This window comes from Triturus cristatus, chromosome 4_2 (assembly GCF_964204655.1).
Source record: "Triturus cristatus chromosome 4_2, aTriCri1.1, whole genome shotgun sequence".
NCBI lineage: Eukaryota > Metazoa > Chordata > Amphibia > Caudata > Salamandridae > Triturus > Triturus cristatus.
Genome location: NC_140586.1, coordinates 127,023,312 through 127,048,772, shown reverse-complemented (window position 1 = coordinate 127,048,772; position 25,461 = coordinate 127,023,312).

Below are 25,461 nucleotides of genomic sequence, written 5' to 3'. Positions count from 1 at the left end.
CTTTAACAAGTAGTTATTCAACACGAGGCCCAATCCAAAAGATAATTTGAATCAATTTTTCTACAGTCCAAAATATCAATTTTCTGATGAAAAACGATGACCCGTGACCTGTCGAACTTTCTCCAGATGGTCAGAAATGGTAATTTTTTAATGTTTTATTTTTTGACTGTAAATGACTACTGCATGTGAATTATCACTTTTGGAACTAAAATAAGTGTGTTTAGAGTCATTTTAATGCCTGAAATTGGTCGAAATAGAAGCTTCTGAGTAGGAGAAAAAGGCTGTAAAAATGGCAATTTTGGTCACATTGAGGCTTTAAAAAGAAGTTATTCAACATGAGGCACAACCCAAATGACATTTTGAATCAATTTTTCTACAGTCCAAAAAATCAATTTTCAGATGAAAAACGATGACCCGTGACCTGTTGAATTTTCTACAGATGGTCAGAAATCGTAATTTTTTATGTTTTATTTTTTGACTGTAAATGACTAATGCATGTGAATTATCACTTTTGGAACTAAAATAAGTGTGTTTAGAGTCATTTTAATGCCTGAAATTAGTCGAAATAGAAGCTTCGTAGTAGGAGAAAAAGGCTATAAAAATGGCAATTTTGGTCACATTGAGGCTTTAAAAAGTAGTTATTCAACATGAGGCACAACCCAAATGACATTTTGAATCAATTTTTCTACAGTCCAAAAAATCAATTTTCTGATGAAAAACGATGACCCGTGACCTGTCGAACTTTCTCCAGATGGTCAGAAATGGTAATTTTTTAATGTTTTATTTTTTTACTGTAAATGACTACTGCATGTGAATTATCACTTTTGGAACTAAAATAAGTGTGTTTAGAGTCATTTTAATGCCTGAAATTGGTCGAAATAGAAGCTTCTAAGTGGGAGAAAAAGGCTGTAAAAATGGCAATTTTGGTCACATTGAGGCTTTAAAAAGAAGTTATTCAACACGAGGCCCAATCCAATTGACATTCAGAATCAATTTTTCTACAGTCCAAAAAATCAATTTTCTGATGAAAACGATGACCCGTGACCTGTCCAACTTTCTCCAGATGGTCAGAAATGGTAATTTTTTAATGTTTTATTTTTGACTGTAAATGACTACTGCATGTGAATTATTACTTTTGGAACTAAAATAAGTGTGTTTAGAGTCATTTTAATGCCTGAAATTGGTCGAAATAGAAGCTTCTGAGTAGGAGAAAAAGGCTGTAAAAATGGCAATTTTGGTCATATTGAGGCTTTAAAAAGTAGTTATTCAACACGAGGCCCAATCCAAATGACATTTTGAATCAATTTTTCTACAGTCCAAAAAACAATTTTCTGACGAAAAACGATGACCCGTGACCTGTTGAATTTTCTCCAGATGGTCAGAAATGGTAATTTTTTAATGTTTTATTTTTTGACTATAAATGACTAATGCATGTGAATTATCACTTTTGGAACTAAAATAAGTGTGTTTAGAGTCATTTTAATGCCTGAAATTAGTCGAAATAGAAGCTTCTGAGTAGGAGAAAAAGGCTGTAAACATAGCAATTTTGGTCACATTGAGGCTTTAACAAGTAGTTATTCAACACGAGGCCCAATCCAAAAGATAATTTGAATCAATTTTTCTATGGTCCAAAAAAACAATTTTCTGATGAAAAATGATGACCCGTGACCTGTCAAACTTTCTCCAGAGGGTCAGAAATGGTAATTTTTGAATGTTTTTTTTTTTACTGTAAATGACTACTGCATGTGAATTATCACTTTTGGAACTAAAATAAGTGATTTTAGAGTCATTTTAATACCTGAAATTGGTCGAAATAGAAGCTTCTGAGTAGGAGAAAAAGGCTGTAAAAATGGCAATTTTTGTCACATTGAGGCTTTAAAAAGTAGTTATTCAACATGAGGCACAATCCAAATGACATTTTGAATGAATTTTTCTACAGTCCAAAAAATCAATTTTCTGATGAAAAACGATGACCCGTGACCTGTCGAACTTTCTCCAGATGGTCAGAAATGGAAATTTTTTAATGTTTTAGTTTTTGACTGTAAATGACTACAGCATGTGAATTATCACTTTTGGAACTAAAATAAGTGTGTTTAGAGTCATTTTAATGCCTGAAATTGATCAAAATAGAAGCTTCTGAGTAGGAGAAAAAGGCTGTAAAAATGGCAATTTTGGTCATATTGAGGCTTTAAAAAGTAGTTATTCAACACGAGGCCCAATCCAAATGACATTTTGAATCAATTTTTCTACAGTCCAAAAAAACAATTTTCTGACGAAAAACGATGACCCGTGACCTGTTGAATTTTCTCCAGTAGGTCAGAAATGGTAATTTTTTAATGTTTTATTTTTTGACTGTAAATGACTAATGCATGTGAATTATCACTTTTGGAACTAAAATAAGTGTGTTTAGAGTCATTTTAATGCCTGAAATTAGTCGAAATAGAAGCTTCTGAGTAGGAGAAAAAGGCTGTAAAAATGGCAATTGTGGTCACATTGAGGCCTTAAAAAGTAGTTATTCAACATGAGGCACAACCCAAATGACATTTTGAATCAATTTTTCTACAGTCCAAAAAATCAATTTTCTGATGAAAAACGATGACCCGTGACCTGTCGAACTTTCTCCAGATGGTCAGATATGGTAATTTTTTAATGTTTTATTTTGTGACTGTAAATGACTACTGCATGTGAATTATCACTTTTGGAACTAAAATAAGTGTGTTTAGAGTCATTTTAATGCCTGAAATTGGTCGAAATAGAAGCTTCTGAGTAGGAGAAAAAGGCTGTAAAAATGGCAATTTTGGTCACATTGAGGCTTTAAAAAGTAGTTATTCAACACGAGGCCCAATCCAAATGACATTTTGAATCAATTTTTCTACAGTCCAAAAAAACAATTTTCTGATGAAAAACGATGACCCGTGACCTGTCGAACTTTCTCCAGATGGTCAGAAATGGTAATTTTTTAATGTTTTATTTTGTGACTGTAAATGACTACTGCATGTGAATTATCACTTTTGGAACTAAAATAAGTGTGTTTAGAGTCATTTTAATGCCTGAAATTGGTCGAAATAGAAGCTTCTGAGTAGGAGAAAAAGGCTGTAAAAATGGCAATTTTGGTCACATTGAGGCTTTAAAAAGTAGTTATTCAACACGAGGCCCAATCCAAATGACATTTTGAATCAATTTTTCTACAGTCCAAAAAAACAATTTTCTGATGAAAAACGATGACCCGTGCCCTGTTGAACTTTCTCCAGATGGTCAGAAATGGTAATTTTTTAATGTTTTATTTTTTGACTGTAAATGACTATTGCATGTGAATTATCACATTTGAGACTAAAATAAGTGTGTTTAGAGTCATTTTAATGCCTGAAATTGGTCGAAATAGAAGCTTCTGAGTAGGAGAAAAAGGCTGTAAACATTGCAATTTTGGTCACATTGAGGCTTTAACAAGTAGTTATTCAACACGAGGCCCAATCCAAAAGATAATTTGAATCAATTTTTCTACAGTCCAAAATATCAATTTTCTGAAGAAAAACGATGACCCGTGACCTGTCGAACTTTCTCCAGATGGTCAGAAATGGTAATTTTTTAATGTTTTTTTTTTTGACTGTAAATGACTACTGCATGTGAATTATCACTTTTGGAACTAAAATAAGTGTGTTTAGAGTCATTTTAATGCCTGAAATTGGTCGAAATAGAAGATTCTGAGTAGGAGAAAAAGGCTGTAAAAATGGCAATTTTTGTCACATTGAGGCTTTAAAAAGTAGTTATTCAACATGAGGCACAATCCAAATGACATTTTGAATGAATTTTTCTACAGTCCAAAAAATAAATTTTCTGATGAAAAACGATGACCCGTGACCTGTCAAACTTTCTCCAGATGGTCAGAAATGGTAATTTTTTAATGTTTTATTTTTGGACTGTAAATGACTACTGCATGTGAATTATCACTTTTGGAACTAAACTACGTGTGTTTAGAGTCATTTTAATGCCTGAAATTGGTCGAAATAGCAGCTTCTGAGTAGGAGAAAAAGGCTGTAAAAATGGCAATTTTGGTCACATTGGGGCTTTAAAAAGTAGTTATTCAACACGAGTCCCAATCCAAAAGACATTTTGAATCAATTTTTCTACAGTCCAAAAAATCCATTTTCTGATGAAAAACGAAGACCCGTGACCTGTCGAACTTTCTCCAGATGGTCAGAAATGGTAATTTTTTAATGTTTTATTTTTTTACTGTAAATGACTAATGCATGTGAATCATCACTTTTGGAACTAAAATAAGTGTGTTTAGAGACATTTTAATGCCTGAAATTAGTCGAAATAGAAGCTTCTTAGTAGGAGAAAAAGGCTGTAAAAATGGCAATTTTGGTCACATTGAGGCTTTAACAAGTAGTTATTCAACACGAGGCCCAATCCAAAAGATAATTTGAATCAATTTTTCTACGGTCCAAAAAAACAATTTTCTGATGAAAAATGATGACCCGTGACCTATCGAACTTTCTCCAGATGGTCAGAAATGGTAATTTTTTAATGTTTTATTTTTTGACTGTAAATGACTACTGCATGTGAATTATCACTTTTGGAACTAAAATAAGTGATTTTAGAGTCATTTTAATGCCTGAAATTGGTCGAAATAGAAGCCTCTGAGTAGGAGAAAAAGGCTGTAAAAATGGCAATTTTTGTCACATTGAGGCTTTAAAAAGTAGTTATTCAACATGAGGCACAATCCAAATGACATTTTGAATGAATTTTTCTACAGTCCAAAAAATAAATTTTCTGATGAAAAACGATGACCCGTGACCTGTCAAACTTTCTCCAGATGGTCAGAAATGGTAATTTTTTAATGTTTTATTTTTGGACTGTAAATGACTGCTGCATGTGAATTATCACTTTTGGAACTAAACTACGTGTGTTTAGAGTCATTTTAATGCCTGAAATTGGTCGAAATAGAAGCTTCTGAGTAGGAGAAAAAGGCTGTAAAAATGGCAATTTTGGTCACATTGGGGCTTTAAAAAGTAGTTATTCAACACGAGTCCCAATCCAAAAGACATTTTGAATCAATTTTTCTACAGTCCAAAAAATGAATTTTCTGATGAAAAACGATGACCCGTGACCTGTCGAACTTTCTCCAGATGGTCAGAAATGGTAATTTTTTAATGTTTTAATTTTTGACTGTAAATGACTACAGCATGTGAATTATCACTTTTGGAACTAAAATAAGTGTGTTTAGAGTCATTTTAATGCCTGAAATTGATCAAAATAGAAGCTTCTGAGTAGGAGAAAAAGGCTGTAAAAATGGCAATTTTGGTCATATTGAGGCTTTAAAAAGTAGTTATTCAACACGATGCCCAATGCAAATGACATTTTGAATCAATTTTTCTACAGTCCAAAAAAACAATTTTCTGACGAAAAACGATGACCCGTGACCTGTTGAATTTTCTCCAGTAAGTCAGAAATGGTAATTTTTTAATGTTTTATTTTTTGACTGTAAATGACTAATGCATGTGAATTATCACTTTTGGAACTAAAATAAGTGTGTTTAGAGTCATTTTAATGCCTGAAATTAGTCGAAATAGAAGCTTCTGAGTAGGAGAAAAAGGCTGTAAAAATGGCAATTTTGGTCACATTGAGGCCTTAAAAAGTAGTTATTCAACATGAGGCACAACCCAAATGACATTTTGAATAAATTTTTCTACAGTCCAAAAAATCAATTTTCTGATGAAAAACGATGACCCGTGACCTGTCGAACTTTCTCCAGATGGTCAGAAATGGTAATTTTTTAATGTTTTATTTGTTGACTGTAAATGACTACTGCATGTGAATTATCACTTTTGGAACTAAAATAAGTGTGTTTAGAGTCATTTTAATGCCTGAAATTGGTCGAAATAGAAGCTTCTGAGTAGGAGAAAAAGGCTGTAAAAATGGCAATTTTGGTCACATTGAGGCTTTAAAAAGTAGTTATTCAACACGAGGCCCAATCCAAATGACATTTTGAATCAATTTTTCTACAGTCCAAAAAAACAATTTTCTGATGAAAAACGATGACCCGTGTCCTGTTGAACTTTCTCCAGATGGTCAGAAATGGTAATTTTTTAATGTTTTATTTTTTGACTGTAAATGACTATTGCATGTGAATTATCACTTTTGAGACTAAAATAAGTGTGTTTAGAGTCATTTTAATGCCTGAAATTGGTCGAAATAGAAGCTTCTGAGTAGGAGAAAAAGGCTGTAAACATAGCAATTTTGGTCACATTGAGGCTTTAACAAGTAGTTATTCAACACGAGGCCCAATCCAAAAGATAATTTGAATCAATTTTTCTACAGTCCAAAATATCAATTTTCTGATGAAAAACGATGACCCGTGACCTGTCGAACTTTCTCTAGATGGTCAGAAATGGTAATTTTTTATGTTTTATTTTTTGACTGTAAATGACTACTGCATGTGAATTATCACTTTTGGAACTAAAATAAGTGTGTTTAGAGTCATTTTAATGCCTGAAATTGGTCGAAATAGAAGCTTCTGAGTAGGAGAAAAAGGCTGTAAACATAGCAATTTTGGTCACATTGAGGCTTTAACAAGTAGTTATTCAACACGAGGCCCAATCCAAAAGATAATTTGAATCAATTTTTCTACAGTCCAAAATATCAATTTTCTGATGAAAAACGATGACCCGTGACCTGTCGAACTTTCTCCAGATGGTCAGAAATGGTAATTTTTTAATGTTTTATTTTTTGACTGTAAATGACTACTGCATGTGAATTATCACTTTTGGAACTAAAATAAGTGTGTTTAGAGTCATTTTAATGCCTGAAATTGGTCGAAATAGAAGCTTCTGAGTAGGAGAAAAAGGCTGTAAAAATGGCAATTTTGGTCACATTGAGGCTTTAAAAAGAAGTTATTCAACACGAGGCCCAATCCAATTGACATTCAGAATCAATTTTTCTACAGTCCAAAAAATCAATTTTCTGATGAAAAACGATGACCCGTGACCTGTCAAACTTTCTCCAGATGGTCAGAAATGGTAATTTTTTAATGTTTTATTTTTTGACTGTAAATGACTAATGCATGTGAATCATCACTTTTGGAACTAAAATAAGTGTGTTTAGAGTCATTTTAATGCCTGAAATTAGTCGAAATAGAAGCTTCTTAGTAGGAGAAAAAGGCTGTAAAAATGGCAATTTTGGTCACATTGAGGCTTTAAAAAGTAGTTATTCAACATGAGGCACCACCCAAATGACATTTTGAATCAATTTTTCTACAGTCCAAAAAATCAATTTTCAGATGAAAAACGATGACCCGTGACCTGTTGAATTTTCTCCAGATGGTCAGAAAGGGTAATTTTTTAATGTTTTATTTTTTGACTGTAAATGACTAATGCATGTGAATTATCACTTTTGGAACTAAAATAAGTGTGTTTAGAGTCATTTTAATGCCTGAAATTAGTCTAAATAGAAGCTTCTTAGTAGGAGAAAAAGGCTGTAAAAATGGCAATTTTGGTCACATTGAGGCTTTAACAAGTAGTTATTAAACACGAGGCCCAATCCTAAAGATAATTTGAATCAATTTTTCTACGGTCCAAAAAAACAATTTTCTGATGAAAAATTATGACCCGTGACCTATCGAACTTTCTCCAGATGGTCAGAAATGGTAATTTTTTAATGTTTTATTTTTTGACTGTAAATGACTACTGCATGTGAATTATCACTTTTGGAACTAAAATAAGTGATTTTAGAGTCATTTTAATGCCTGAAATTGGTCGAAATAGAAGCTTCTGAGTAGGAGAAAAAGGCTGTAAAAATGGCAATTTTTGTCACATTGAGGCTTTAAAAAGTAGTTATTCAACATGAGGCACAATCCAAATGACATTTTGAATGAATTTTTCTACAGTCCAAAAAATACATTTTCTGATGAAAAACGATGACCCGTGACCTGTCAAACTTTCTCCAGATGGTCAGAAATGGTAATTTTTTAATGTTTTATTTTTGGACTGTAAATGACTACTGCATGTGAATTATCACTTTTGGAACTAAACTACGTGTGTTTAGAGTCATTTTAATGCCTGAAATTGGTCGAAATAGAAGCTTCTGAGTAGGAGAAAAAGGCTGTAAAAATGGCAATTTTGGTCACATTGGGGCTTTAAAAAGTAGTTATTCAACACGAGTCCCAATCCAAAAGACATTTTGAATCAATTTTTCTACAGTCCAAAAAATCAATTTTCTGATGAAAAACGATGACCCGTGACCTGTCGAACTTTCTCCAGATGGTCAGAAATGGTAATTTTTTAATGTTTTATTTTTTGACTGTAAATGACTACTGCATGTGAATTATCACGTTTGGAACTAAAATAAGTGTGTTTAGAGTCATTTTAATGCCTCAAATTGGTCGAAATAGAAGCTTCTGAGTGGGAGAAAAAGGCTGTAAAAATGGCAATTTTGGTCACATTGAGGCTTTAAAAAGAAGTTATTCAACACGAGGCCCAATCCAATTGACATTCAGAATCAATTTTTCTACAGTCCAAAAAATCAATTTTATGATGAAAAACGATGACCCGTGACCTGTCGAACTTTCTCCAGATGGTCAGAAATGGTAATTTTTTAATGTTTTAGTTTTTGACTGTAAATGACTACAGCATGTGAATTATCACTTTTGGAACTAAAATAAGTGTGTTTAGAGTCATTTTAATGCCTGAAATTGATCAAAATAGAAGCTTCTGAGTAGGAGAAAAAGGCTGTAAAAATGGCAATTTTGGTCATATTGAGACTTTAAAAAGTAGTTATTCAACACGATGCTCAATCCAAATGACATTTTGAATCAATTTTTCTACAGTCCAAAAAAACAATTTTCTGACGAAAAACGATGACCCGTGACCTGTTGAATTTTCTCCAGTAGGTCAGAAATGGTAATTTTTTAATGTTTTATTTTTTGACTGTAAATGACTAATGCATGTGAATTATCACTTTTGGAACTAAAATAAGTGTGTTTAGAGTCATGTTAATGCCTGAAATTAGTCGAAATAGAAGCTTCTGAGTAGGAGAAAAAGGCTGTAAAAATGGCAATTTTGGTCACATTGAGGCCTTAAAAAGTAGTTATTCAACATGAGGCACAACCCAAATGACATTTTGAATCAATTTTTCTACAGTCCAAAAAATCAATTTTCTGATGAAAAACGATGACCCGTGACCTGTCGAACTTTCTCCAGATGGTCAGAAATGGTAATTTTTTAATGTTTTATTTTTTGACTGTAAATGACTATTGCATGTGAATTATCACTTTTGAGACTAAAATAAGTGTGTTTAGAGTCATTTTAATGCCTGAAATTGGTCGAAATAGAAGCTTCTGAGTAGGAGAAAAAGGCTGTAAACATAGCAATTTTGGTCACATTGAGGCTTTAACAAGTAGTTATTCAACACGAGGCCCATTCCAAAAGATAATTTGAATCAATTTTTCTACAGTCCAAAATATCAATTTTCTGATGAAAAACGATGACCCGTGACCTGTCGAACTTTCTCCAGATGGTCAGAAATGGTAATTTTTTAATGTTTTATTTTTTGACTGTAAATGACTACTGCATGTGAATTATCACTTTTGGAACTAAAATAAGTGTGTTTAGAGTCATTTTAATGCCTGAAATTGGTCGAAATAGAAGCTTCTGAGTAGGAGAAAAAGGCTGTAAAAATGGCAATTTTGGTCACATTGAGGCTTTAAAAAGAAGTTATTCAACACGAGGCCCAATCCAATTGACATTCAGAATCAATTTTTCTACAGTCCAAAAAATCAATTTTCTGATGAAAAACGATGACACGACCTGTCAAACTTTCTTCAGATGGTCAGAAATGGTAATTTTTTAATGTTTTATTTTTTGACTGTAAATGATTAATGCATGTGAATTATCACTTTTGGAACTAAAATAAGTGTGTTTAGAGTCATTTTAATGCCTGAAATTAGTCAAAATAGAAGCTTCTTAGTAGGAGAAAAAGGCTGTAAAAATGGCAATTTTGGTCACATTGAGGCTTTAAAAAGTAGTTATTCAACATGAGGCACAACCCAAATGACATTTTGAATCAATTTTTCTACAGTCCAAAAAATCAATTTTCAGATGAAAAACGATGACCCGTGACCTGTTGAATTTTCTACAGATGGTCAGAAATGGTAATTTTTTAATGTTTGGTTTTTTGACTGTAAATGACTAATGCATGTGAATTATCACTTTTGGAACTAAAATAAGTGTGTTTAGAGTCATTTTAATGCCTGAAATTAGTCGAAATAGAAGCTTCTTAGTAGGAGAAAAAGGCTGTAAAAATGGCAATTTTGGTCACATTGAGGCTTTAAAAAGTAGTTATTCAACATGAGGCACAACCCAAATGACATTTTGAATCAATTTTTCTACAGTCCAAAAAATCAATTTTCTGATGAAAAACGATGACCCGTGACCTGTCGAACTTTCTCCAGATGGTCAGAAATGGTAATTTTTTAATGTTTTATTTTTTGACTGTAAATGACTACTGCATGTGAATTATTACTTTTGGAACTAAAATAAGTGTGTTTAGAGTCATTTTAATGCCTGAAATTGGTCGAAATAGAAGCTTCTGAGTAGGAGAAAAAGGCTGTAAAAATGGCAATTTTGGTCACATTGAGGCTTTAAAAAGAAGTTATTCAACACGAGGCCCAATCCAATTGACATTCAGAATCAATTTTTCTACAGTCCAAAAAATCAATTTTCTGATGAAAAACGATGACCCGTGACCTGTCAAACTTTCTCCAGATGGTCAGAAATGGTAATTTTTTAATGTTTTATTTTTTGACTGTAAATGACTACTGCATGTGAATTATTACTTTTGGAACTAAAATAAGTGTGTTTAGAGTCATTTTAATGCCTGAAATTGGTCGAAATAGAAGCTTCTGAGTAGGAGAAAAAGGCTGTAAAAATGGCAATTTTGGTCATATTGAGGCTTTAAAAAGTAGTTATTCAACACGAGGCCCAATCCAAATGACATTTTGAATCAATTTTTCTACAGTCCAAAAAATCAATTTTCTGATGAAAAACGATGACCCGTGACCTGTCGAACTTTCTCCAGATGGTCAGAAATGGTAATTTTTTAATGTTTTAGTTTTTGACTGTAAATGACTACAGCATGTGAATTATCACTTTTGGAACTAAAATAAGTGTGTTTAGAGTCATTTTAATGCCTGGAATTGGTCGAAATAGAAGCTTCTGAGTAGGAGAAAAAGGCTGTAAAAATGGCAATTTTGGTCATATTGAGGATTTAAAAAGTAGTTATTCAACACGAGGCCCAATCCAAATGACATTTTGAATCAATTTTTCTACAGTCCAAAAAAACAATTTTCTGACGAAAAACGATGACCCGTGACCTGTTGAATTTTCTCCAGATGGTCAGAAATGGTAATTTTTTAATGTTTTATTTTTTGACTGTAAATGACTAATGCATGTGAATTATCACTTTTGGAACTAAAATAAGTGTGTTTAGAGTCATTTTAATGCCTGAAATTAGTCGAAATAGAAGCTTCTGAGTAGGAGAAAAAGGCTGTAAACATAGCAATTTTGGTCACATTGAGGCTTTAACAAGTAGTTATTCAACACGAGGCCCAATCCAAAAGATAATTTGAATCAATTTTTCTATGGTCCAAAAAAACAATTTTCAGATGAAAAATGATGACCCGTGACCTGTCAAACTTTCTCCAGATGGTCAGAAATGGTAATTTTTGAATGTTTTTTTTTTTACTGTAAATGACTACTGCATGTGAATTATCACTTTTGGAACTAAAATAAGGGATTTTAGAGTCATTTTAATACCTGAAATTGGTCGAAATAGAAGCTTCTGAGTAGGAGAAAAAGGCTGTAAAAATGGCAATTTTTGTCACATTGAGGCTTTAAAAAGTAGTTATTCAACATGAGGCACAATCCAAATGACATTTTGAATGAATTTTTCTACAGTCCAAAAAATAAATTTTCTGATGAAAAACGATGACCCGTGACCTGTCGAACTTTCTCCAGATGGTCAGAAATGGTAATTTTTTAATGTTTTATTTTTTGACTGTAAATGACTATTGCATGTGAATTATCACTTTTGAGACTAAAATAAGTGTGTTTAGAGTCATTTTAATGCCTGAAATTGGTCGAAATAGAAGCTTCTGAGTAGGAGAAAAAGGCTGTAAACATAGCAATTTTGGTCACATTGAGGCTTTAACAAGTAGTTATTCAACACGAGGCCCATTCCAAAAGATAATTTGAATCAATTTTTCTACAGTCCAAAATATCAATTTTCTGATGAAAAACGATGACCCGTGACCTGTCGAACTTTCTCCAGATGGTCAGAAATGGTAATTTTTTAATGTTTTATTTTTTGACTGTAAATGACTACTGCATGTGAATTATCACTTTTGGAACTAAAATAAGTGTGTTTAGAGTCATTTTAATGCCTGAAATTGGTCGAAATAGAAGCTTCTGAGTAGGAGAAAAAGGCTGTAAAAATGGCAATTTTGGTCACATTGAGGCTTTAAAAAGAAGTTATTCAACACGAGGCCCAATCCAATTGACATTCAGAATCAATTTTTCTACAGTCCAAAAAATCAATTTTCTGATGAAAAACGATGACCCGTGACCTGTCAAACTTTCTCCAGATGGTCAGAAATGGTAATTTTTTAATGTTTTATTTTTTGACTGTAAATGACTACTGCATGTGAATTATCACTTTTGGAACTAAAATAAGTGTGTTTAGAGTCATTTTAATGCCTGAAATTGGTCAAAATAGAAGCTTCTGAGTAGGAGAAAAAGGCTGTAAAAATGGCAATTTTGGTCACATTGAGGCTTTAAAAAGAAGTTATTCAACACGAGGCCCAATCCAATTGACATTCAGAATCAATTTTTCTACAGTCCAAAAATACAATTTTCAGATGAAAAACGATGACCCGTGACCTGTTGAATTTTCTACAGATGGTCAGAAATGGTAATTTTTTAATGTTTGATTTTTTGACTGTAAATGACTAATGCATGTGAATTATCACTTTTGGAACTAAAATAAGTGTGTTTAGAGTCATTTTAATGCCTGAAATTAGTCGAAATAGAAGCTTCTTAGTAGGAGAAAAAGGCTGTAAAAATGGCAATTTTGGTCACATTGAGGCTTTAAAAAGTAGTTATTCAACATGAGGCACAACCCAAATGACATTTTGAATCAATTTTTCTACAGTCCAAAAAATCAATTTTCTGATGAAAAACGATGACCCGTGACCTGTCGAACTTTCTCCAGATGGTCAGAAATGGTAATTTTTTAATGTTTTATTTTTTGACTGTAAATGACTAATGCATGTGAATTATCACTTTTGGAACTAAAATAAGTGTGTTTAGAGTCATTTTAATGCCTGAAATTAGTCGAAATAGAAGCTTCTGAGTAGGAGAAAAAGGCTGTAAACATAGCAATTTTGGTCACATTGAGGCTTTAACAAGTAGTTATTCAACACGAGGCCCAATCCAAAAGATAATTTGAATCAATTTTTCTATGGTCCAAAAAAACAATTTTCAGATGAAAAATGATGACCCGTGACCTGTCCAACTTTCTCCAGATGGTCAGAAATGGTAATTTTTGAATGTTTTTTTTTTTACTGTAAATGACTACTGCATGTGAATTATCACTTTTGGAACTAAAATAAGGGATTTTAGAGTCAATTTAATACCTGAAATTGGTCGAAATAGAAGCTTCTGAGTAGGAGAAAAAGGCTGTAAAAATGGCAATTTTTGTCACATTGAGGCTTTAAAAAGTAGTTATTCAACATGAGGCACAATCCAAATGACATTTTGAATGAATTTTTCTACAGTCCAAAAAATAAATTTTCTGATGAAAAACGATGACCCGTGACCTGTCGAACTTTCTCCAGATGGTCAGAAATGGTAATTTTTTAATGTTTTATTTTTTGACTGTAAATGACTACTGCATGTGAATTATCACTTTTGGAACTAAAATAAGTGTGTTTAGAGTCATTTTCATGCCTGAAATTGGTCGAAATAGAAGCTTCTGAGTAGGAGAAAAAGGCTGTAAAAATGGCAATTTTGGTCACATTGAGGCTTTAAAAAGTAGTTATTCAACATGAGGCACAATCCAAATGACATTTTGAATGAATTTTTCTACAGTCCAAAAAATCAATTTTCTGATGAAAACCGATGACCCGTGACCTGTCAAACTTTCTCCAGATGGTCAGAAATGGTAATTTTTTAATGTTTTATTTTTGGACTGTAAATGACTACTGCATGTGAAGTATCACTTTTGGAACTAAAATAAGTGTGTTTAGAGTCATTTTAATGCCTGAAATTGGTCGAAATAGAAGCTTCTGAGTAGGAGAAAAAGGCTGTAAAAATGGCAATTTTGGTCACATTGAGGCTTTAAAAAGTAGTTATTCAACACGAGGCCCAATCCAAATGACATTTTGAATCAATTTTTCTACAGTCCAAAAAAACAATTTTCTGATGAAAAACGATGACCCGTGCCCTGTTGAACTTTCTCCAGATGGTCAGAAATGGTAATTTTTTAATGTTTTATTTTTTGACTGTAAATGACTATTGCATGTGAATTATCACTTTTGAGACTAAAATAAGTGTGTTTAGAGTCATTTTAATGCCTGAAATTGGTCGAAATAGAAGCTTCTGAGTAGGAGAAAAAGGCTGTAAACATAGCAATTTTGGTCACATTGAGGCTTTAACAAGTAGTTATTCAACACGAGGCCCAATCCAAAAGATAATTTGAATCAATTTTTCTACAGTCCAAAATATCAATTTTCTGATGAAAAACGATGACCCGTGACCTGTCGAACTTTCTCCAGATGGTCAGAAATGGTAATTTTTTAATGTTTTATTTTTTGACTATAAATGACTACTGCATGTGAATTATCACTTTTGGAACTAAAATAAGTGTGTTTAGAGTCATTTTAATGCCTGAAATTGGTCGAAATAGAAGCTTCTGAGTAGGAGAAAAAGGCTGTAAACATAGCAATTTTGGTCACATTGAGGCTTTAACAAGTAGTTATTCAACACGAGGCCCAATCCAAAAGATAATTTGAATCAATTTTTCTACAGTCCAAAATATCAATTTTCTGATGAAAAACGATGACCCGTGACCTGTCGAACTTTCTCCAGATGGTCAGAAATGGTAATTTTTTAATGTTTTATTTTTTGACTGTAAATGACTACTGCATGTGAATTATCACTTTTGGAACTAAAATAAGTGTGTTTAGAGTCATTTTAATGCCTGAAATTGGTCGAAATAGAAGCTTCTGAGTAGGAGAAAAAGGCTGTAAAAATGGCAATTTTGGTCACATTGAGGCTTTAAAAAGAAGTTATTCAACACGAGGCCCAATCCAATTGACATTCAGAATAAATTTTTCTACAGTCCAAAAAATCAATTTTCTGATGAAAAACGATGACCCGTGACCTGTCGAACTTTCTCCAGATGGTCAGAAATGGTAATTTTTTAATGTTTTAGTTTTTGACTGTAAATGACTACAGCATGTGAATTATCACTTTTGGAACTAAAATAAGTGTGTTTAGAGTCATTTTAATGCCTGAAATTGATCAAAATAGAAGCTTCTGAGTAGGAGAAAAAGGCTGTAAAAATGGCAATTTTGGTCATATTGAGACTTTAAAAAGTAGTTATTCAACACGATGCCCAATCCAAATGACATTTTGAATCAATTTTTCTACAGTCCAAAAAAACAATTTTCTGACGAAAAACGATGACCCGTGACCTGTTGAATTTTCTCCAGTAGGTCAGAAATGGTAATTTTTTAATGTTTTATTTTTTGACTGTAAATGACTAATGCATGTGAATTATCACTTTTGGAACTAAAATAAGTGTGTTTAGAGTCATTTTAATGCCTGAAATTAGTCGAAATAGAAGCTTCTGAGTAGGAGAAAAAGGCTGTAAAAATGGCAATTTTGGTCACATTGAGGCCTTAAAAAGTAGTTATTCAACATGAGGCCCATTCCAAAAGATAATTTGAATCAATTTTTCTACAGTCCAAAATATCAATTTTCTGATGAAAAACGATGACCCGTGACCTGTCGAACTTTCTCCAGATGGTCAGAAATGGTAATTTTTTAATGTTTTATTTTTTGACTGTAAATGACTACTGCATGTGAATTATCACTTTTGGAACTAAAATAAGTGTGTTTAGAGTCATTTTAATGCCTGAAATTGGTCGAAATAGAAGCTTCTGAGTAGGAGAAAAAGGCTGTAAAAATGGCAATTTTGGTCACATTGAGGCTTTAAAAAGAAGTTATGCAACACGAGGCCCAATCCAATTGACATTCAGAATCAATTTTTCTACAGTCCAAAAAATCAATTTTCTGATGAAAAACGATGACACGACCTGTCAAACTTTCTTCAGATGGTCAGAAATGGTAATTTTTTAATGTTTTATTTTTTGACTGTAAATGATTAATGCATGTGAATTATCACTTTTGGAACTAAAATAAGTGTGTTTAGAGTCATTTTAATGCCTGAAATTAGTCGAAATAGAAGCTTCTTAGTAGGAGAAAAAGGCTGTAAAAATGGCAATTTTGGTCACATTGAGGCTTTAAAAAGTTGTTATTCAACATGAGGCACAACCCAAATGACATTTTGAATCAATTTTTCTACAGTCCAAAAAATCAATTTTCAGATGAAAAACGATGACCCGTGACCTGTTGAATTTTCTACAGATGGTCAGAAATGGTAATTTTTTAATGTTTGATTTTTTGACTGTAAATGACTAATGCATGTGAATTATCACTTTTGGAACTAAAATAAGTGTGTTTAGAGTCATTTTAATGCCTGAAATTAGTCGAAATAGAAGCTTCTTAGTAGGAGAAAAAGGCTGTAAAAATGGCAATTTTGGTCACATTGAGGCTTTAAAAAGTAGTTATTCAACATGAGGCACAACCCAAATGACATTTTGAATCAATTTTTCTACAGTCCAAAAAATCAATTTTCTGATGAAAAACGATGACCCGTGACCTGTCGAACTTTCTCCAGATGGTCAGAAATGGTAATTTTTTAATGTTTTATTTTTTGACTGTAAATGACTACTGCATGTGAATTATTACTTTTGGAACTAAAATAAGTGTGTTTAGAGTCATTTTAATGCCTGAAATTGGTCGAAATAGAAGCTACTGAGTAGGAGAAAAAGGCTGTAAAAATGGCAATTTTGGTCACATTGAGGCTTTAAAAAGAAGTTATTCAACACGAGGCCCAATCCAATTGACATTCAGAATCAATTTTTCTACAGTCCAAAAAATCAATTTTCTGATGAAAAACGATGACCCGTGACCTGTCAAACTTTCTCCAGATGGTCAGAAATGGTAATTTTTTAATGTTTTATTTTTTGACTGTAAATGACTACTGCATGTGAATTATTACTTTTGGAACTAAAATAAGTGTGTTTAGAGTCATTTTAATGCCTGAAATTGGTCGAAATAGAAGCTTCTGAGTAGGAGAAAAAGGCTGTAAAAATGGCAATTTTGGTCATATTGAGGCTTTAAAAAGTAGTTATTCAACACGAGGCCCAATCCAAATGACATTTTGAATCAATTTTTCTACAGTCCAAAAAATCAATTTTCTGATGAAAAACGATGACCCGTGACCTGTCGAACTTTCTCCAGATGGTCAGAAATGGTAATTTTTTAATGTTTTAGTTTTTGACTGTAAATGACTAATGCATGTGAATTATCACTTTTGGAACTAAAATAAGTGTGTTTAGAGTCATTTTAATGCCTGAAATTAGTCGAAATAGAAGCTTCTGAGTAGGAGAAAAAGGCTGTAAACATAGCAATTTTGGTCACATTGAGGCTTTAACAAGTAGTTATTCAACACGAGGCCCAATCCAAAAGATAATTTGAATCAATTTTTCTATGGTCCAAAAAAACAATTTTCAGATGAAAAATGATGACCCGTGACCTGTCAAACTTTCTCCAGATGGTCAGAAATGGTAATTTTTGAATGTTTTTTTTTTACTGTAAATGACTACTGCATGTGAATTATCACTTTTGGAACTAAAATAAGGGATTTTAGAGTCATTTTAATACCTGAAATTGGTCGAAATAGAAGCTTCTGAGTAGGAGAAAAAGGCTGTAAAAATGGCAATTTTTGTCACATTGAGGCTTTAAAAAGTAGTTATTCAACATGAGGCACAATCCAAATGACATTTTGAATGAATTTTTCTACAGTCCAAAAAATAAATTTTCTGATGAAAAACGATGACCCGTGACCTGTCGAACTTTCTCCAGATGGTCAGAAATGGTAATTTTTTAATGTTTTATTTTTTGACTGTAAATGACTACTGCATGTGAATTATCACTTTTGGAACTAAAATAAGTGTGTTTAGAGTCATTTTCATGCCTGAAATTGGTCGAAATAGAAGCTTCTGAGTAGGAGAAAAAGGCTGTAAAAATGGCAATTTTGGTCACATTGAGGCTTTAAAAAGTAGTTATTCAACATGAGGCACAATCCAAATGACATTTTGAATGAATTTTTCTACAGTCCAAAAAATCAATTTTCTGATGAAAACCGATGACCCGTGACCTGTCAAACTTTCTCCAGATGGTCAGAAATGGTAATTTTTTAATGTTTTATTTTTGGACTGTAAATGACTACTGCATGTGAAGTATCACTTTTGGAACTAAAATAAGTGTGTTTAGAGTCATTTTAATGCCTGAAATTGGTCGAAATAGAAGCTTCTGAGTAGGAGAAAAAGGCTGTAAAAATGGCAATTTTGGTCACATTGAGGCTTTAAAAAGTAGTTATTCAACACGAGGCCCAATCCAAATGACATTTTGAATCAATTTTTCTACAGTCCAAAAAAACAATTTTCTGATGAAAAACGATGACCCGTGCCCTGTTGAACTTTCTCCAGATGGTCAGAAATGGTAATTTTTTAATGTTTTATTTTTTGACTGTAAATGACTATTGCATGTGAATTATCACTTTTGAGACTAAAATAAGTGTGTTTAGAGTCATTTTAATGCCTGAAATTGGTCGAAATAGAAGCTTCTGAGTAGGAGAAAAAGGCTGTAAACATAGCAATTTTGGTCACATTGAGGCTTTAACAAGTAGTTATTCAACACGAGGCCCAATCCAAAAGATAATTTGAATCAATTTTTCTACAGTCCAAAATATCAATTTTCTGATGAAAAACGATGACCCGTGACCTGTCGAACTTTCTCCAGATGGTCAGAAATGGTAATTTTTTAATGTTTTATTTTTTTACTATAAATGACTACTGCATGTGAATTATCACTTTTGGAACTAAAATAAGTGTGTTTAGAGTCATTTTAATGCCTGAAATTGGTCGAAATAGAAGCTTCTGAGTAGGAGAAAAAGGCTGTAAACATAGCAATTTTGGTCACATTGAGGCTTTAACAAGTAGTTATTCAACACGAGGCCCAATCCAAAAGATAATTTGAATCAATTTTTCTACAGTCCAAAATATCAATTTTCTGATGAAAAACGATGACCCGTGACCTGTCAAACTTTCTCCAGATGGTCAGAAATGGTAATTTTTTAATGTTTTTTTTTTTGACTGTAAATGACTACTGCATGTGAATTATCACTTTTGGAACTAAAATAAGTGTGTTTAGAGTCATTTTAATGCCTGAAATTGGTCGAAATAGAAGCTTCTGAGTAGGAGAAAAAGGCTGTAAAAATGGCAATTTTGGTCACATTGAGGCTTTAAAAAGAAGTTATTCAACACGAGGCCCAATCCAATTGACATTCAGAATCAATTTTTCTACAGTCCAAAAAATCAATTTTCTGATGAAAAACGATGACCCGTGACCTGTCGAACTTTCTCCAGATGGTCAGAAATGGTAATTTTTTATTGTTTTATTTTTTGACTGTAAATGACTACTGCATGTGAATTATCACTTTTGGAACTAAAATAAGTGTGTTTAGAGTCATTTTAATGCCTGGAATTGGTCGAAATAGAAGCTTCTGAGTAGGAGAAAAAGGCTGTAAAAATGGCAATTTTGGTCACATTGAGGCTTTAAAAAGAAGTTATTCAACACGAGGCCCAATCCAATTGACATTCAGAATCAATTTTTCTACAGTCCAAAAAATCAATTTTCTGACGAAAAACGATGACCCTGTTGAATTTTCTCCAGATGGTCAGAAATGGTAATTTTTTAATGTTTTAGTTTTTGACTGTAAATGACTACAGCATGTGAATTATCACTTTTGGAACTAAAATAAGTGTGTTTAGAGTCATTTTAATGCCTGAAATTGGTCGAAATAGAAGCTTCTGAGTAGGAGAAAAAGGCTGTAAACATAGCAATTTTGGTCACATTGAGGCTTTAACAAGTAGTTATTCAACACGAGGCCCAATCCAAAAGATAATTTGAATCAATTTTTCCACAGTCCAAAATATCAATTTTCTGATGAAAAACGATGACCCGTGACCTGTTGAATTTTCTACAGATGGTCAGAAATGGTAATTTTTTAATGTTTGATTTTTTGACTGTAAATGACTAATGCATGTGAATTATCACTTTTGGAACTAAAATAAGTGTGTTTAGAGTCATTTTAATGCCTGAAATTAGTCGAAATAGAAGCTTCTTAGTAGGAGAAAAAGGCTGTAAAAATGGCAATTTTGGTCACATTGAGGCTTTAAAAAGTAGTTATTCAACATGAGGCACAACCCAAGTGACATTTTGAATCAATTTTTCTACAGTCCAAAAAATCAATTTTCTGATGAAAAACGATGACCCGTGACCTGTCGAACTTTCTCCAGATGGTCAGAAATGGTAATTTTTTAATGTTTTATTTTTTGACTGTAAATGACTACTGCATGTGAATTATTACTTTTGGAACTAAAATAAGTGTGTTTAGAGTCATTTTAATGCCTGAAATTGGTCGAAATAGAAGCTTCTGAGTAGGAGAAAAAGGCTGTAAAAATGGCAATTTTGGTCACATTGAGGCTTTAAAAAGAAGTTATTCAACACGAGGCCCAATCCAATTGACATTCAGAATCAATTTTTCTACAGTCCAAAAAATCAATTTTCTGATGAAAAACGATGACCCGTGACCTGTCAAACTTTCTCCAGATGGTCAGAAATGGTAATTTTTTAATGTTTTATTTTTTGACTGTAAATGACTACTGCATGTGAATTATTACTTTTGGAACTAAAATAAGTGTGTTTAGAGTCATTTTAATACCTGAAATTGGTCGAAATAGAAGCTTCTGAGTAGGAGAAAAAGGCTGTAAAAATGGCAATTTTGGTCATATTGAGGCTTTAAAAAGTAGTTATTCAACACGAGGCCCAATCCAAATGACATTTTGAATCAATTTTTCTACAGTCCAAAAAATCAATTTTCTGATGAAAAACGATGACCCGTGACCTGTCGAACTTTCTCCAGATGGTCAGAAATGGTAATTTTTTAATGTTTTAGTTTTTGACTGTAAATGACTACAGCATGTGAATTATCACTTTTGAACTAAAATAAGTGTGTTTAGAGTCATTTTAATGCCTGGAATTGGTCGAAATAGAAGCTTCTGAGTAGGAGAAAAAGGCTGTAAAAATGGCAATTTTGGTCATATTGAGGATTTAAAAAGTAGTTATTCAACACGAGGCCCAATCCAAATGACATTTTGAATCAATTTTTCTACAGTCCAAAAAAACAATTTTCTGACGAAAAACGATGACCCGTGACCTGTTGAATTTTCTCCAGATGGTCAGAAATGGTAATTTTTTAATGTTTTATTTTTTGACTGTAAATGACTAATGCATGTGAATTATCACTTTTGGAACTAAAATAAGTGTGTTTAGAGTCATTTTAATGCCTGAAATTAGTCGAAATAGAAGCTTCTGAGTAGGAGAAAAAGGCTGTAAACATAGCAATTTTGGTCACATTGAGGCTTTAACAAGTAGTTATTCAACACGAGGCCCAATCCAAAAGATAATTTGAATCAATTTTTCTATGGTCCAAAAAAACAATTTTCAGATGAAAAATGATGACCCGTGACCTGTCAAACTTTCTCCAGATGGTCAGAAATGGTAATTTTTGAATGTTTTTTTTTTTACTGTAAATGACTACTGCATGTGAATTATCACTTTTGGAACTAAAATAAGGGATTTTAGAGTCATTTTAATACCTGAAATTGGTCGAAATAGAAGCTTCTGAGTAGGAGAAAAAGGCTGTAAAAATGGCAATTTTTGTCACATTGAGGCTTTAAAAAGTAGTTATTCAACATGAGGCACAATCCAAATGACATTTTGAATGAATTTTTCTACAGTCCAAAAAATAAATTTTCTGATGAAAAACGATGACCCGTGACCTGTCGAACTTTCTCCAGATGGTCAGAAATGGTAATTTTTTAATGTTTTATTTTTTGACTGTAAATGACTACTGCATGTGAATTATCACTTTTGGAACTAAAATAAGTGTGTTTAGAGTCATTTTCATGCCTGAAATTGGTCGAAATAGAAGCTTCTGAGTAGGAGAAAAAGGCTGTAAAAATGGCAATTTTGGTCACATTGAGGCTTTAAAAAGTAGTTATTCAACACGAGGCCCAATCCAAATGACATTTTGAATCAATTTTTCTACAGTCCAAAAAAACAATTTTCTGATGAAAAACGATGACCCGTGCCCTGTTGAACTTTCTCCAGATGGTCAGAAATGGTAATTTTTTAATGTTTTATTTTTTGACTGTAAATGACTATTGCATGTGAATTATCACTTTTGAGACTAAAATAAGTGTGTTTAGAGTCATTTTAATGCCTGAAATTGGTCGAAATAGAAGCTTCTGAGTAGGAGAAAAAGGCTGTAAACATAGCAATTTTGGTCACATTGAGGCTTTAACAAGTAGTTATTCAACACGAGGCCCAATCCAAAAGATAATTTGAATCAATTTTTCTACAGTCCAAAATATCAATTTTCTGATGAAAAACGATGACCCGTGACCTGTCGAACTTTCTCCAGATGGTCAGAAATGGTAATTTTTTAATGTTTTATTTTTTGACTATAAATGACTACTGCATGTGAATTATCACTTTTGGAACTAAAATAAGTGTGTTTAGAGTCATTTTAATGCCTGAAATTGGTCGAAATAGAAGCTTCTGAGTAGGAGAAAAAGGCAGTAAACATAGCAATTTTGGTCACATTGAGGCTTTAACAAGTAGTTATTCAACACGAGGCCCAATCCAAAAGATAATTTTATATCAATTTTTCTACAGTCCAAAATATCAATTTTCTGATGAAAAACGATGACCCGTGACCTGTCAAACTTTCTCCAGATGGTCAGAAATGGTAATTTTTTAATGTTTTTTTTTTTGACTGTAAATGACTACTGCATGTGAATTATCACTTTTGGAACTAAAATAAGTGTGTTTAGAGTCATTTTAATGCCTGAAATTGGTCGAAATAGAAGCTTCTGAGTAGGAGAAAAAGGCTGTAAAAATGGCAATTTTGGTCACATTGAGGCTTTAAAAAGAAGTTATTCAACACGAGGCCCAATCCAATTGACATTCAGAATCAATTTTTCTACAGTCCAAAAAATCAATTTTCTGATGAAAAACGATGACCCGTGACCTGTCGAACTTTCTCCAGATGGTCAGAAATGGTAATTTTTTATTGTTTTATTTTTTGACTGTAAATGACTACTGCATGTGAATTATCACTTTTGGAACTAAAATAAGTGTGTTTAGAGTCATTTTAATGCCTGGAATTGGTCGAAATAGAAGCTTCTGAGTAGGAGAAAAAGGCTGTAAAAATGGCAATTTTGGTCACATTGAGGCTTTAAAAAGAAGTTATTCAACACGAGGCCCAATCCAATTGACATTCAGAATCAATTTTTCTACAGTCCAAAAAATCAATTTTCTGACGAAAAACGATGACCCTGTTGAATTTTCTCCAGATGGTCAGAAATGGTAATTTTTTAATGTTTTAGTTTTTGACTGTAAATGACTACAGCATGTGAATTATCACTTTTGGAACTAAAATAAGTGTGTTTAGAGTCATTTTAATGCCTGAAATTGGTCGAAATAGAAGCTTCTGAGTAGGAGAAAAAGGCTGTAAACATAGCAATTTTGGTCACATTGAGGCTTTAACAAGTAGTTATTCAACATGAGGCACAACCCAAATGACATTTTGAATCAATTTTTCCACAGTCCAAAAAATCAATTTTCTGATGAAAAACGATGACCCGTGACCTGTCGAACTTTCTCCAGATGGTCAGAAATGGTAATTTTTTAATGTTTTATTTTTTGACTGTAAATGACTACTGCATGTGAATTATTACTTTTGGAACTAAAATAAGTGTGTTTAGAGTCATTTTAATGCCTGAAATTGGTCGAAATAGAAGCTTCTGAGTAGGAGAAAAAGGCTGTAAAAATGGCAATTTTGGTCACATTGAGGCTTTAAAAAGAAGTTATTCAACACGAGGCCCAATCCAATTGACATTCAGAATCAATTTTTCTACAGTCCAAAAAATCAATTTTCTGATGAAAAACGATGACCCGTGACCTGTCAAACTTTCTCCAGATGGTCAGAAATGGTAATTTTTTAATGTTTTATTTTTTGACTGTAAATGACTACTGCATGTGAATTATTACTTTTGGAACTAAAATAAGTGTGTTTAGAGTCATTTTAATGCCTGAAATTGGTCGAAATAGAAGCTTCTGAGTAGGAGAAAAAGGCTGTAAAAATGGCAATTTTGGTCATATTGAGGCTTTAAAAAGTAGTTATTCAACACGAGGCCCAATCCAAATGACATTTTGAATCAATTTTTCTACAGTCCAAAAAATCAATTTTCTGATGAAAAACGATGACCCGTGACCTGTCGAACTTTCTCCAGATGGTCAGAAATGGTAATTTTTTAATGTTTTAGTTTTTGACTGTAAATGACTACAGCATGTGAATTATCACTTTTGGAACTAAAATAAGTGTGTTTAGAGTCATTTTAATGCCTGGAATTGGTCGAAATAGAAGCTTCTGAGTAGGAGAAAAAGGCTGTAAAAATGGCAATTTTGGTCATATTGAGGATTTAAAAAGTAGTTATTCAACACGAGGCCCAATCCAAATGACATTTTGAATCAATTTTTCTACAGTCCAAAAAAACAATTTTCTGACGAAAAACGATGACCCGTGACCTGTTGAATTTTCTCCAGATGGTCAGAAATGGTAATTTTTTAATGTTTTATTTTTTGACTGTAAATGACTAATGCATGTGAATTATCACTTTTGGAACTAAAATAAGTGTGTTTAGAGTCATTTTAATGCCTGAAATTAGTCGAAATAGAAGCTTCTGAGTAGGAGAAAAAGGCTGTAAACATAGCAATTTTGGTCACATTGAGGCTTTAACAAGTAGTTATTCAACACGAGGCCCAATCCAAAAGATAATTTGAATCAATTTTTCTATGGTCCAAAAAAACAATTTTCAGATGAAAAATGATGACCCGAAAATGATGACCCGTGACCTGTCAAACTTTC